Source organism: Gallinula chloropus (genome assembly GCF_964237585.1).
Source record: "Gallinula chloropus genome assembly, chromosome: 14".
Classification (NCBI taxonomy): Eukaryota; Metazoa; Chordata; class Aves; order Gruiformes; family Rallidae; genus Gallinula; species Gallinula chloropus.
Window position 1 is genome coordinate 9,359,801 of NC_140099.1, and position 15,710 is coordinate 9,375,510.

Here is a 15,710-nt window from a genome sequence, read left to right on the forward strand (position 1 = left end):
TCCCTATACAGGCCCACTGTCTCCCTTGTATACAATGAATGGAAAATGATAATAATGTTTTATTTATCTTGTGTCTTAAACTCCTACATTGCCTAGGTACTTTTGAAGATGTTCTCTTTCATATTACTTTATGTAATTCATTTCCATGCCTCTGATTTTCAGAAAAAACCCCACTATTTCTAAAAAAAAATCATCGGCATTTAAACAATTATTTTGTCCTTAGCCTCAGGAGTCCATTAGCTGCTATGTTCTTGAAGCAAATTAAAACAATGCATTGTGTAGGATATAAAACTATTCCTAACTGTGGCAGTGGATCACTGTAGTCATTAGATTAATACCAACTATTATCATCCAGGATGCTCATCTGGTTTTACTGAGCTTTGTTAACGAAATGGAAATGTATGATTAAAGTCATCCTCTCTGTTTCTCTAAAGTTGTGCCTGTGAATGAGTCACTGCTTAAAATGGGTGTTGCCAGACGCTGATATTGAATACGGCTCCAGCCGTCAGAGGTCTGGGTCCAGCACTGCATTCTTGGAGTCAAGACTGGAACACTGAAATTCCCATTGAAATCTGTGGGAATTCTGCGTGGCCAAAGCCCAGCTACCTTTATGGCTGGCTGTGGCAGCTCGGAGAGAGATGCAGCTCTGTGCAGTAGGCACGTAATAGCTTGGGGACTCAGTATGAATTTCATGCATCTCTTCACTTAGTCATTTGAAACCCAAGATGGAATTGAGGATACCACATTCCACTTAAGCTTTGTTTGTTTGAGGTCAGCTGAGTGCCCTCTGCTGTTTCTGGACGTGACACCTACTGCTCCACTGGCAAATCCGTGTTCACTGGGCACAAGAACTATTTGCACAGAGCAAGCCCCAATGTGTCAGTCAGCTTGCCTGCCCTGCCCACCGCAGTGGCCCTGGCTGGCCACACGAAGGGTGCAATGTGCTTCAACCTTTGGGCATATATATAGCTGTTTGCACGCCTCGAAGTAAATAGGTCCCAAAGATCTTTGGGTGGAGTTGCTCACAGAAAGCTGTGTCTTACAGGCAAGGTTGACCCAATAGTTAATTTAGCTTGTTTGCTTCACATAGGAGATAGGGTTTGAATAGTCCTGGCCTTGGGGAATTTCACATCTGGATTCAAACTCTTTATGGCTACTGTCCCCTAATCTGTGCCATGGGTTGTTCCCAAGTCCTAGTTTTGTACTTTTCCAAGCTTTGTGTTTCATGTTGTCCCCCCGGGGGCATTTGTAAAAGTGGGAGGGCCAGATTGCTAGTTGTATGAAAGAGAAGTATCATCACTGACGTCAATGCAGCTCTGCCATTTCACATTTGCAAGGGATCAGGCCTGTCTACCAGTGTCACAGTCTGCTGGGGAGGAGGGGAGGCAGCCTGAGAAGTGTTGGGTTTGCACTTCACAAAGTGACAAACAGAGAGTCTGGGTGCAGTAGCCAGACACGTTATAAAACAGGCTGTTGGAGAGACAGTTCTGTGTGGAGGCTTGAGTCTTGATTTACTCCTGGTCATTGTCCTGATATTCCACAGTTTTAAGACAATTAAAAAAACCCCAAAACCTTAGTATACTTTTGTGACGGTAATTGGCTGAGACCTCTTGTGTGGTTTCTGTGTGTCTCGTGGCATAGGAGACCACTTGTGGGTATAGCTGCTTTTGTGCAGTTGGGTAAGGCTGTAGTGGAAAATCCAAAGCTGGTTGCTTTGTTACCAAATGTATGGCTGCACATAGGTTTGAAGTCATTTAAAGCTTCCAAATCCTTTACCCATCTTAGGACATTTTAAATATTTTTGAGAGGATGAGTTTAAGGAAATCCTGAATTGAAAGGAAGTGAGACTGAAAGCTCTCTCAAAAGAGAGCCAGGGCTTTCTTGGATGCAAAGGAGAGTAGAGGAGGGGGAAGATGCCACTCAGTAAGAGCACACCCTTTGACAGATCTGCTAGTACTGTTCCCAGAACCCTGCTTGTTTAGTGCATTTCTTCTTCTGTGCTTTTGCTCATCTGAACAGTCTCTCCAGAAATCAGCAATTCAGAAAACAGAAGAAGTAATTCTCTTTGCCAGGTAAATGGGAACAATAGTGGAGTGGGAAAGAATGAATCACTGCCATTAACAAGAAAACTAGAGTTGCTCTCATAATCAACACAATGCAGTGTCTATTCTCAAATGTCAGGGCTAATAACTCACCATTTACAAATTAGATTTAACCCCCTCCCACACAAACCCACATAGTCCTTGCTAGCCTTCAAGCTTAGGTCATAGCTGCCTTTCTCTGAGGACCACCAATAAAACCTTCAAAATATATCTCCTCCAGACAGTCTGGTTGCTTTCAAGATCAAATACTCCTCCCCTTTTCCCTTTGGATTTTGTTTTACTTACAGCTACATCACTGAAAAATGTGGAAATGTCTTTGAAAGCGCATCTAAGGCACTCATTATCCTTAATGTAAGAGGACCATTATCGTCTACAGATGAAATGAACAATGCAACAAATAAGAAAGATTCCAAAGTTTTGGTTACCTTAATAAATTCCTAAATGGGAAGGAACTAACAGATCTTTATCCAATGCAACCAGAAATTATTAATGCAGGTGGGAGTATCAAAAGCTTGAGTGTTTCAGCTGGTATCTTACAACATCTTTTGTTGAGATGGTGTTTTTCATCCAGTATACTGATGGGTTGTGACTATAGCTGCCCAGAAAAGATGTAATAAGTATGCCAGTTTCCTAGATAACCATCATGTAGGTGTAGAGCATGAGATTCTGCTAATTTCAGATGCTCATCAGGATATTAATAGTCTCCTTACTTTGAAAGTAATGGACTTGTTTGAATTCCTGGTCCTGAAATACAAGAAGCATTCAGGATATGTTTTTCAACCAGGATAGCTTTGAAAGTGAAGTTGAAACAGGTAACTGGAAAAAAGGATGCAGAAACAAACTTGGGACTGATTACTAAAGTCCATTTAACAGATTCTGCTCGCCCAGTCCAACACAAGCAGTGTTTTATTAATTAATAAATCATTCTCTCTTTCTCTGCAGACTGAGAATTCTTCAAAGTGGTTTGCAGTTCTTAGCACAGCTGCTTTCTGGGGGTGCGTGCTCTGTGTGGGGGATCTATCAGCAGCCTGGCTACCTCTGTGTGATCTTGGGTAAAGTCTGGATAAAAATCAAAGGCCAGATTGTTCTGTTTTACCAAATGTGTTGCCCGGGGCCTGCTAATTAATAGAATGTCTAGGAATGTCATACATCTATTGAAAAAAAAAAAGCGTCACTTGAAAATTGCTATTGTTTTAATTGAATGTTGTAATTTTCACATAGTGACCGATATCTCAGCCTACCAGTCTTTTTGAAAGAGCAAACTGGAACATGGGAAAACAGGCCACTCACAGGGAAACACTGTCTGTTTTTAAGTTATTTTTTAACATAGGTCTCACAGAGCCATAAATGCTCCCATATGTTGACTGGGGGCCTTATCCTGAAATCCAAACTTGTGTTTCATTCTTATGAGTTATTCCATCATAAGTCAGTGCCGGGGGCTGACTGTAAACAGGGGTTGCAGAATTGGCCTGATTTTGACCAAGCAATAGAGCGTAACTCTGGGAACATTTGCTGATGATATGGCTCTTAGTAACACAGGCAGACCAGCTGAAACTCCGAGGTTGTGCATGGCAGTAGTCATGCAGGATTGTCTACCAGTAAGTGTTTGCAGGATTGGGTGGTAGGTGGTCCTACTTTATTTGCTGTTTTAACAGAAGTCTGGTACTTGTTATGGAGTGAGTTAGTTCCTCTGGGAAAGGTGGGTGTAACTTGTCAGGACATGAAGGATAACTAACCTCAGACATTTGGGAAGTTGTGTGTGTGTGTGTTTTGATGCATATGATTTTGTTATGTAAAATAGTGAGGCTCACCCCCTTCTCTGCCTGATCGTGCCCTCTTGTGGGTTTCTGCACAGTTCTTTTGAAGGAGAAGGGTAGCTCATATGATGAGGTGAGAAAGAAGATGAATGGAAATAGAAACCAGGAGGAATCAGATCTTCAGCTGAATAGTTGCAAGGGCTTCTAGCACTCAAAATCTTTTTTGTCCTTTGTCCCTGGGACTATAGGGGAAAAATTAACATTATCTGAAGGTTACATGTTGATTTTTACAGAACAATTTGACCACGATTTAATTATGCATGGCGAGAGACATTTTGTATGATATCCCACTGTAAGTATTACTCAGATGCATCCTCATGATGTCAGAAGAATCTAAGATCCTTCTTTTTCTTCTCTGTGTAGCTTTTGGATTTGTATGATTTGTTACTAGCAGTGGGTTAAAGCAAAGGTGTGTGCTCTGGGACATGGGTATAATTTTGAAGGTTTCTTGCTTTCAAAACTCCCTCAGGTGGCAAATGGATCATTCAGGGCTAGGTTTTCTGGGAACCCAGCAAATATGGAGGTAGAAAGAAGCAATAGGGAATGAGGAGGAGTAGATTTTTTTCAGTCAAATTCAGTTGTAGTATCTCTGCAACACTGTGTTTTAAGTACAGTGTGCTGGTCCTGGTTTTTATGAGAGTTCTGGAAGAGTTTTGTGCACTGCACAGTCTGATTGACAAAGAGGTTTTCTGTCCTCGCATGACCTTCTTTTAATTTAAAAAAAAATTCAATAAAAGTTCAGCCACACAGCAAGGGATGAATTTAAAGACTGCACACCATGTGACAATGGTAAAACTTTCATAATAGCCATCATATTTGTTGGTTTAAAAATCAACTTCATTGTCATAGTTAATAGTTTGCAGCTGCTGTAGAACAGAGGCAAATTGCTATGTATGTGTCAGTCTTAAACGCAAGTAAGATCCACTGACTAGGACGACTCGGTTAGTTTTTCCTATCTATTGGTAGTATTGCTGATCATCATCTCTACGCGATGAGAGGAATTCATTGCCACATTTCAGCACTGCTGAGCTGACTATGTGATCTTGCAAGTAAAATAAACTTGTTTTCAGTGCCCTGCCAAAGTATGCTCCATGACATCCCATTAAAAAGGCTTCCAGGGTCGTGTATAAGTAGGTGCAGTTCCCCTGAAAATCTATGGGAGATCACCAGCATTGATTTAGCTAATGAAGGTAAGTTATGTGAAAAGTGTTAAAGGATCAGAATTTATCACCTAATGTGAAGCTCAGGAGTAAAATAAGCCCTGTTGAAAGGTCACCAGGTAAGTTCTCTGCCAACTTACAACTTATGAAAAGTATTTGTAACTCGCACCAAGTTCACATCAGATGGAAATGGGAAGTAAATGGAACGATGCGTCTCCATCGTGCTGGTGATGTGCAGAAAGTGTGTAAGGTCAGAACGGTCTACTGGCAAAAGTGTAGCAGCAGGCTGAGGGCCAAGCAGAGGAGTATCTGAAGTGCCTGCTGGTCAGCCTGGACTGGAGGCCATCCAGGAAAGCTTCCCTGGGAGTTGTTGCAACTGCAGGCAGTTATGTCTAAAGGGGTTTGTTGTGCCTTTAGGCTGAGCAAATCCAGTGTTATTTAGATTTAGGGAGATTCGAATTTATTTTTCGTCTTCCCTACAATATCTGCTGTTAAAGCAAAACTGAACTAAGACTGCAGACTAACATGTGAGAGGTATCCATTTTGAGCTACCTTCAAGTACTGTGGTTATTTAAAGAAGAGCATCCCTTGGTGTTTTAAGCACCTGTCTCTGTGTGAAGAAGTCATAGAAATCAATGAGGGCAGGTCAGGTTGTCCAGGATGCCGTGTTCTCATGGCTGAAGCTCAGTTTCTCCTTCAAGAAAGCCAGTAGTAGAGGAGTGAGAAGATTTAATGTCTGAGCTTACAAGAAGACAGTGCTATTAATGCTGAAGTCAAAGACTCAGAGCCTAAAGGGTGGTAAATATTCCCCAGGGAAGAGACAGCCCACACAGTGCTGCACTGGATTACTGTCTATGCTACTTCACTTACTTGAGTGAGGTTTCTGATGCATTTCCTGGGATGGAACCTGACCCTCAGGTCTCATTTACAATTCAGAAAACTTCAGCTTGGCATTTCTGTGCACATTGTGCAATTGCAATAGTTTCAACTGTTGTTATCCTTTCACGCTTGGTTGATTTGTCAATGTGCTAGTTTGTTTTATTCGCATAGAGACCATGTCTAGGACTGAAGTCTAAAGTAAATACATGGGAACTCTAGTTAATCTGTGCTTTCTTTTCCCCCTGACCTCTTGTCTTTCCTGGTTTGAGGAGGTTGCTCTGTTTTGCAAAGAAATGGAAGTGTATGCTGGAAGATGAGTGGAACCTTCAAAACACCCTGTTCATATTCTGGAGGGTTCTAGATGAGTGGCTTCATGGAGTCTGGAAATACTTAAAGAATAGGAATCTCCTGCCATTCCTTAACTGTATTCCTTATCCTCTTGATGGAGTTTCCTATACCTGAGGAGGAAGGGACATCTGGACCAAGCCAAGGTAATTTGTAAGCCAGTTCACACTTGGATCAAATGTCCTATCCTCAGCAAGAGCGAAGAAGGAAGGGAGATATACTCCTGTTAGAACAGGTTGTATGTTTGTAAGATAACATCTGTAGATATGTTGGAATTACTCCTTTTGTAGTAGAGTTGCCTGTATTTTTTTGTTTCTTGGGATAGAGCATCTTGTGGGTTTTTAATCAACACTTCTCTGTCTCTGACATCCCTGACTTTCCTGAATATTGTTGACAACTAGTCATGTTGTTTGCTCTTGCTGGGAGATGTTCTGTTCTGAATGAGCCTTCTTCATCTGAGCCTACAAGATCAGTAGGCCTCTAGAATGTAAATGCTTCTGAAATGTAAAAGTCTGCTGCTATGGTAGTCCTTGAGCATCTTTTATGATCTTTGGTATGCAGTGCATACAGTCAATGAACTGTAGTTGCCAGCTCTACTTATCCTAAGCACATGTGTAAAATGTCAGATGGACTCTGTTCATAACACTGTTCCACCTGTTGACTAGATGGGCGTCTGAGGTGTAGAGGAATACCCCCAGATTCTTTGTCTTCTTCAAACACTGGTGGAGCAGTTTACAGAGGTGGTCTGTATTTCATCTGCCTTCTCAGGTTGCCTTCGTTCTCTTCTCTAAATACTGAGAGGACTTTTCAGGGCAGGCATGAAGTCAGTTTGTTGAATATAAATTTTGATTTTTCTTATTGTAGCTCTGCCTGGGACAAAACATAATGTCCTGACATGTTGGATCTCCAGGAGAAAACCAGAATATTTCCATCAGTAAAAGTCTTACAGTTGTTGAAAGAAGACTGGAACAGTCCTGTCTCTTGTGCTTTCTTTTCTTAAGGTATTTTCTTCTCATGTTTGATTTCCAAAGAGGAGTCTGATTTTCATTTCACCTTATCCCACCCCTGTGGCATTTTTGACATTGGTCAAAAATGTGAAGACTTGAGTTGGAAAGGTGTCATCAAAACAATGACTAGATATACTTGGAAGAAAGGTTTGTTCTTTGGCTTGCTGCCTCTGAGAGCTGCTAATTACAAAGCAATTATGAGCAGACATAATTTTTTACTGTCTAAAGCTGCCTCCTGGGTTTAATATCTGACTGAAAACAAAAGACAGAAAAATTTTGAGGAGTTCAAAAAAGGTCAAGAGATGTATAAATACTTCCTCAGGGCATCCTTTGCTACCTTGGACTTCAAGGCCAGAAGTTTGGTTATCATTACCTCCTTAGAAAGCATTCTCAGCTCCAGTAGTCTGATCCATCTTTTCTCTCCTGGCTTTGCAAGTAATCAGATCATAAAAGTAGTTTGGGAAATACATTTTGCATCTGTAACTCCTGTGATCTTTGGATGTTTCAGGAGTCAAAACGCCACATGGATTTGCCACAGCTGAGGGCTGTGTGTTTGACTCAAAAATCATTCTGCACACAAATTAGAGGGCAACCAGTGCAAAACAATGTGGTTATAATGCATTAAATAAGCAGGAAGCATGGAAATCAGTCTCTGCTGTGTCAGGAAACAATTTGTCTGTGGAAATGGCATGGCACAGTCCTTGGGAAGACAATGCTGCGAGCAATGTTCAGTAGGCTGGCTGCTCAAGAAGGTCCTACAGGGGCACTGTCAGTGAATCAATAGGCCTGATTTATCACTGTATTATGTTAATTCTACTCCAGGGTGACTCCATTCAAGCCAGTGAATTTATCCTAGGGTAAAACTGGGTAAAAACAGCACCATACCTCTTGCTTTCTGCATGAATTGCTTCCACAGAGACACATCTATACTTCCAGTTCTGTCCACTTCAGAGCCCAGCTGTGACTAGGTGGGAGCTGGAGGCATCTCAGCATTGTTTAGAGGAGTTGGGGTATAGCCCTGGTACTGGCAGAAATTTCTGAACCCCAGATTTGCCAGCTAATCATTAAAAATGGCTTATGATGTAGTTACATGAAGATTACAGTGTGGTTCTTGAGAAGTAAGGCACTTTGAAAGTAGGATTTGCTGTTGGGATGGAACACCAGAGACTGTCACACCACTAAACTGAGAATAAACAGAGAAGAAAGCCTGTATGAGAATGACATGAAAGTAGTATAAATAAGTGAGGGAGTAAACTCTTGCCTCCAGATGAAGAGTTTGGCATTTGCCTGTAGCAACATGCAGGTGTTTTGCCAGCATGAAGGATAGGATTGAGAACTGGAAATCTGTGTCTCCATGTTCATCTTTCAGCAGGCTTCCAAGCACCCGCATTTTCATTCAAAATCACTACCAAGTTGTTTATGATAGATCTGTGCCAACTGCACTGTTTTATGTAGCCATCTAAGCCAAATCATTGTGACCTGACGTGACTCAGTTTTTTTAAAAGGCTGTGCCTTCAGAATTCTCATTTTCTTCAGTAAAAAGTGAAACATTGGTAGAAGTATTGGAATGAATCTGAAAACAGTGCTGCATTCTTATGCAGAGGCAAGAGTGGCATTCAGGCAAACACTAGAAGCAAATCTCTTGGGTGTGTTTTTCAAAATGAGTCTGAAATGTTTGTTGGAAAAATATCAGAAATCTTAGATTTAAGTCAGCTAATTCACATAGTCTGATTTTGCCTGTATCTGTTAGATTGGGAAGTGTAATAATAGTGCTCTGTTCCTGAAATTTTAGTTCACTTTTTGTTATCTGCATGTACATTCATTTCAAAGCATATGTAAATTCTGGGGTTTTCCCCCCCCTCTCTTCCCCACCCCCTGCTGCCATATTTCTCCTCCTCCATAGTTCTCTGAATGTAAGTCTTAGACCTTTGTGTGAATTTAAAACCTATTAGAGATATGGTGAGCAATTAAGTGAAAAAGATATATATTTTTTGTCAAATATATTACTGTTTTCTTGGATTATAGAATATCTCTTATTTATATATTCAGCTGTTAAGATATATTCTCACACATAGCGTAATAGATGATAGTGCATTTTATTATTGTGTCCTCAAACATTCCTAAAAAAATCAGAAGTAAAATTTTCTAAAGTTCTTCATATTGAGCTTTCAGACTTTCATGCTCATAAATCCTCTTGGTCAGTGTAAGATGTTTTGATACTTAGTTGAAATTGGTCACTGTCTTTCTCTTCAGTACCTCTGTGTGGTTTTAGTTTCATCTGAGATCGAACTCAACTTTTTAACACTGTTAGAATTTATAATCAGCAGTCGATTTTATGTGTAATACCACTGGTGCTGGGTTGATTTGTTTTTCAGAGGTTCCCACTACAACAGATACAAATAAAAATGGCTGGTTATTTTTTTCCCATTCCAGCCTTAGAGTTATTTGGTTTTTATATATATATATATATATATATATATATAAATATAGTAGTTGATGAGAGATTTCCTTCTGATTAAATTAGATTCAATAACATAATTGATTAAATAAGGAGGAGGAGATTACCCGAAATGACCTTTCATCCTGACTCTTTATTTGAATAGGAAAAGGATTTTTTTGAATGTACTTCCAGATAATATCTACATTTCTTAGAAACTTGCAGGGCTTTTTGTGGGAAACCCCCAAACTATTTTTGTGTGGCTTTGGCCAAAAATATTTGGGTTTTTCTTACCGAATTTCAAAAAGGTTGAATAGTTGGCTTTTCTGAAGGAAAGGCAATACTTTCACAGAATCACAGAATGAATGTTAGGGGTTGGAAGAGACCTCAAGAGATCTAGTCCAACCATAAAGAAAAATTCCCCATTTTCTTTCTAGTACTGCTTTTTTTCACATTTCTGACAAGCAAAATTGTTTTAAAGTACCTAGAAGTACAGCTATTCTGTCATGAAATTTCAAAGTAAAAATAAGATTTATAGTCTTAGAGGTTTTGCCTGCTGCAGCACCAATACATTAGGCTCACATTGTCACTTAAGTGCAAGAGCAGATTAGTGTTTCTTCCACATTGCAAATGACGTTATGGCTAATTGCCGTTGGTACTAGTCACCGAGGAATAGAGGCTGTGATTGCCTAAAGGCTGATACATTGGCATAGAATTGTAGGGTTTGGAAGGGATCTCAAGAGATCATCGGGTCCAACCCCCCTGCCAAAGCAGCTCCCTAGGACATATCACTCAGATAGGTGTCCAGGCGGGTCTTGAATATCTCCAGTGAAGGAGACTCCACCACCTCCCTGGGCAGCCTGTCCCAGTGCTCTGTCACCCTCACTGGGAAAAAGTTTTTCCACATGTTGGTGTGGAACTTCCTGTGCTCCAACTTGCAGCCATTGCCCCTTGTCCTGTCCCACAGACCACTGAAAAGGGGCTGGCTGATTCCCCCTGCATCCCCTGCTTCAGATAATTATAAACTTTAATTAGGTCCCCCCTTAGTCTTCTCTAGTCACTACTATTACCCAAAAGGATCAGTTGCCCTTTTCATACTACTCACTTGTGATTGCTTGAGTGTCCATGTCAGTGCAAATGTTGCCAGATAAGATTTTGCCAACTGAAAACTAATAATGAGAAAATAGGAAAATTAATGTTGGCATGAGGTATTGATATGAAAAGGGAATGAGAGACCAATATTTTGGTTAAAGTATGAATTTATATTCCTTTGAAATTGCAATGCAGTGGTTTTAAGTACTTGAGATTACACAGTCTTGGTGCCCCAGTGAACTACAGATGTTCAGTTGTATGGGGCAGTTCATACAATCAGAGCATTGTGGAATGGTTTGGGTTAGAAGGGACCTTAAAGATCATCTATTTCCAAGCCCCCTTCCATAGACAGCAACACCTTCCACCAGACCAGGTTGCCCAAAGTCCTATCTCACCTTGAACACTGCCAGGGAGGGGGCATCCACAGCTTCTCTGGGCAACCTGTTCCAGTGCCTGACTATTCCTTCACAGTAAACAATTTCTTCCTTGTATCTGATCTAAATCTACCCTCCTTCAGTTTAAGGCCATTCTCTCTAGGTCTACCACTCCATGACTTTTGTTTGAGCAGTTTGCATACGATGACTTACTCCTGTGTGAATGAAAGACATTGTGAAGTTGTGGGTAAGGATGTATATTTTCCACTCAGATTTCTGCCTTTCTATAGAAGGTGCCAGGACTTTTTTTTTCCTAGTTTGTATTGCCCTTCCTGGAAAGACAGAGGGGGTGCTTAGGTGCTTTCCCTCCTCTCTTCTCATATCAGTAGATTGTGGGGATATTTTTACTTTGCTTTGCAGAAGGTTAGAGTACAATATTGCTGCTGTTCTGTCTATCCTTGTTTTAAACCGAGGGATTGAATCCCCTGACTTCGCTAAATCAGGGTTGGAGCCTTCAGTTATGACTGAAATGAAGATGAAGGCTTAAATGCAGGGATTAGATAGTTAAGATGTGGGTTTAGAAAGTACCCTTTTTTGCCATCAGATGATTTTGTGATATTTCTGTAAAGAAGACTCTTCAACAAAAACTGGAAGAAATTCAGCAGTGAGGAATTCCAGCAGTGAGAATTTGAGATGTTTGGGAAATCAGGAGCAAAATGAAACTGAAGTCTTAGAAATGGTGGTATTTTTTTTTCTGATGCCAAAAAGCCAGCCAAGTTATTTTGTCCTGAATAATCTGTAGATTTAATCTCTCTTGAAGTGCCCAAGGGGTTCTGTGACAGAGTTTTGGAATCTGTGGTTCTACTTGGTGCTGTGTTTTACAGCTTCATAACAAAACTCTGAAGCTGATTTCTGCAATGGATAAAGTGGAGTTCAATATGTATTTGATCTCTTTTAATAAGTAGAAACCTTAACCATTCTGTAAACAAAGACTCAGCCCAATGTGACTGTACCTAAAAAAAAAAAATATTTTTTTGGATTGTGGAAATAGTGTATCTTGTATCTTCTTCACTTATTAAAACATAAGGCCTTAATTTCAGAGCTAAGAATAAGGGAGATGACAAAGAATAAGACTGGATTGGAAACTATGCAGCCCGTTAACTCCAGCGAAAATAGTTCTGGTTGAGTCATTCTGATGAAGGCATGTACAGCAAATGATCTGGGTATCTGTATTTAAACATATGGAGGCAATGATTACCTGAGAACAATATTTTAAGAACATTTTTTCATTTACCATGAGTTTGCATACTATTGCAGAGATTTCTTTCCTCTTTCCCACATTCTAAGAAACGTTGAGGCCAGAAACAGTTTATTCCCTAATTTCTCATTGGAGACTGAACATGCCATATCCTTCTTCAGAATCCAGCCATTCTCTAACACATCTGCCAGTAGTGGACAATGACCTTCTCTTTCCTGCTGTGGGCAGACGTCATTCCGTTCAGGAAATAACAGGGAGATGACACAGAGCTGGCTTAGCTCAGCAACAGTGACCCTAAAAGACATGGCCTTGAAAAATCTTACTGTGCTGTGAAGTCAGGATCTCTGTCTGAACATTTCTGTTGCATACGGTCTTTGGCATGGTTAGCAAGGTTAGTGACAATTTAATCTTTGCACTTTCCTTCTCTTCTAGATATACACGGGACTAACAGTAGGAAAAGGTAATGAGCATGTGTATAGCTGCTACTTTGAATTTTCTATGTCTCTAAGGTACTTAAGTAAACAAAGGTAGTGCAAAATTTTCTATAGAGTAGTAATGCCTTTTACTAGGACAAATGACAGAACTGGAAAAGAACAGAAAGTCACATGATGAAAGCTTGTCACTTTTTTTCAACTTTCACATTAGTTGCTCTAATGATGTCTGCTGAAATGGAAATTCACTAATTTTTCGTTTTGTTTTCTTTTGTTGCTATTTATGATTTATTAAATTTAAAGATAGAACAGAAAACAATTTAACTGTCATCATTGTGTGGATGTTGGAATATGAGGCTACCCCAAGGTATATGCTCTTCTGAGATCTGGTACTGCATTTCACTTTGTGTATCTATCATAAAAAGTGTTTGGAATAAACACCAAGAATTTTTGGGCTGTGGTATTTTACTGTTACTCTATGCAGTGTGTATTCAAGTGAGGATGAAACATATGAAAAGTATGATGTATGTATTAGGTGCCCTTGTTTTAGGAACTATCTGAAGTTATGTGTCTGACCCCACCACTTCCATGGGCTGTCATAGAAATCCTGGTTTGCTGAAGTGTTAAATTCACTGCTATTCAGGAAACCGTTTCTTTGGATTCCATTTTCTCTGTTTTTAATAAATCTTGGTTTGGACAGGATCACTCTTGCCTAGGTAATTTTACAAAAATGTCTGTAGAATGCTGAGAAGCTCATCTGCATTATGATGAAGACCTTAAGAGTTTCCAGAAGTTAAAAACGTTCCTCACAGTGCCAATCATTAGACAGGAAAGAGATAATTTTGTTATGTTTCAGTAAATTTTGCCTGCTATTGGGCTACAGTGAACAAATAAAAAAATGCACAAATCTACAGACTAAGAGAAGTCTGGAAGTTGGTGTTGGTGAGTGGCAATGTAACATAAAAAAAGATGAAATTGTCTAATTTCTGCTTGGCTAAGCACCAATAAACTTGCTGCACATGAGGAATCACATCCCTTAGACATGTCTGATGGAGCATTAGTTGCAAAAGGAGCTATGTGACTTGCTGATATATCTGCATTGGGGAAATCCTCAGAGGATTTGTTAGGCTGCAACCATAGCTGGCTGGATGCCACAACTGTGTGGAACAACCAGAGCATCTTGGAAGGACAGATCTTCATCTGCAGTGAGATAACTGTAGCATGTGAAAAAAACTCAGAAATGCTGGGCTCCTAAGCTGCAGGTGGCATTTCAGATGCTGTGATAGTTGGGTGTGGAAGTGCTTAGAAATGTTTATGTAGGTTTAACCAAGAAATCAGGGTTTACCAATTGCTGTCATGGATAAGGTCTTTCAGCAGTTCTAAGAATTCTCTTGTCAGTAGTTAAGACAGAAACTAATGCCTTCAGAAGATGACTGACAAGTATTCTTACTCTTCCTGTTTTATAAAAGACAGTATGTCTTATTTCCCATCTAAATAAATAAATACTTCTCTGAATAAACACAGCTATTTAATATCTTGAAGTGGAAAACGAATGTTATCTTCATGTTTAGTATTTCAGCCTCATTGTATAGTAGATGATACTTATTTATCACTAAGCCAGGTTATGTGGTGTGCTTGAAGATGAAGTTTATTCATAGGGCATATCTGTTCTAGTGGTTCCTCCAGCCTTTTTGACAGGCATTTGCATGGTGTGGAATGCACAGCATAATTTATGGCAGGTCTCTCAGTAGTAAAACTTAAGATCAAATTCATAATTTCATTAACACTTTCATTCCTTTGTGACCTGATCCTGATCAGACCAGATAGGCTTCAGGGAAGGCTATAAGGTAATGCATTGATTATAGAAACTATAGACAAGCCGATATGCACGTGCAATATGATATATATGATAACATATATATATAGCACATATATAATATGTGATATGAGCTGGAATATGTTTGTGAAAGCCTCATATAGGGAGAATTACATTACCTAATACATAGAAAGTTGGAAGTTAGTTCTTTTCTGCTATGTATCTAATTGAACTTAGTCACTAACTGAATTTTCAGGTGAATTTAAATAAACAAAGAAGACTTTATTTGTACTTGGTAGAAAGTTGCAGCCTCTTCATTCCAGTGAAAACTTTCCTATTACATCTGCATGAATAATTAACTTTTCCCTTTACTTGCTGAATGAAAAAAAAATTTAAAAATTCAGATTGGCTCAAAGTGAAAAATTTGATTTTACCTCACTGTATTGAAAAACTCAAATGTAATGCAAATAAAATATTGTTTCTGCTTTAAATTAAATATTTTTAGAACCAAAATTCTTAATATAATACAATTAGTTTTTTTTAGTTTTCTCTTTAACATTGTGTTATCAAATTTAGGTACATATTAAAGGAAAATAATTGTTTTAAAAAGAAACAAACCGTTTTGTTGAAAAAATATTCAGTCAAAACATTAAATTATTTTCAAGGCTTTTATGTCCATCTCTGCTATCACCTCACTACATTTTCCAGCTAATAATCTGCTGGTTTTCTTAGGTTGGCTTGCGGTTGATTCCTTTAACTGTCCTTGCCATTTCCTGTTGGCTGCTTAATGTGTGTGATATGTTCTGCAAAGTTTTCAGAGTCATGATGCATACGTTTTATGCACCTGAAAAAAAAATATGGATAAAGACATGGGAAGGCCCTTCCTTACTTACTGATGGTTGGTGTAGGCTGTTGGTTAAGTTTGTTTTAATCTTGAAAATCTGAAGTTTTCATAGGACAAATGAACCTTTAGGCTTGGTTTTCAGGGCTTG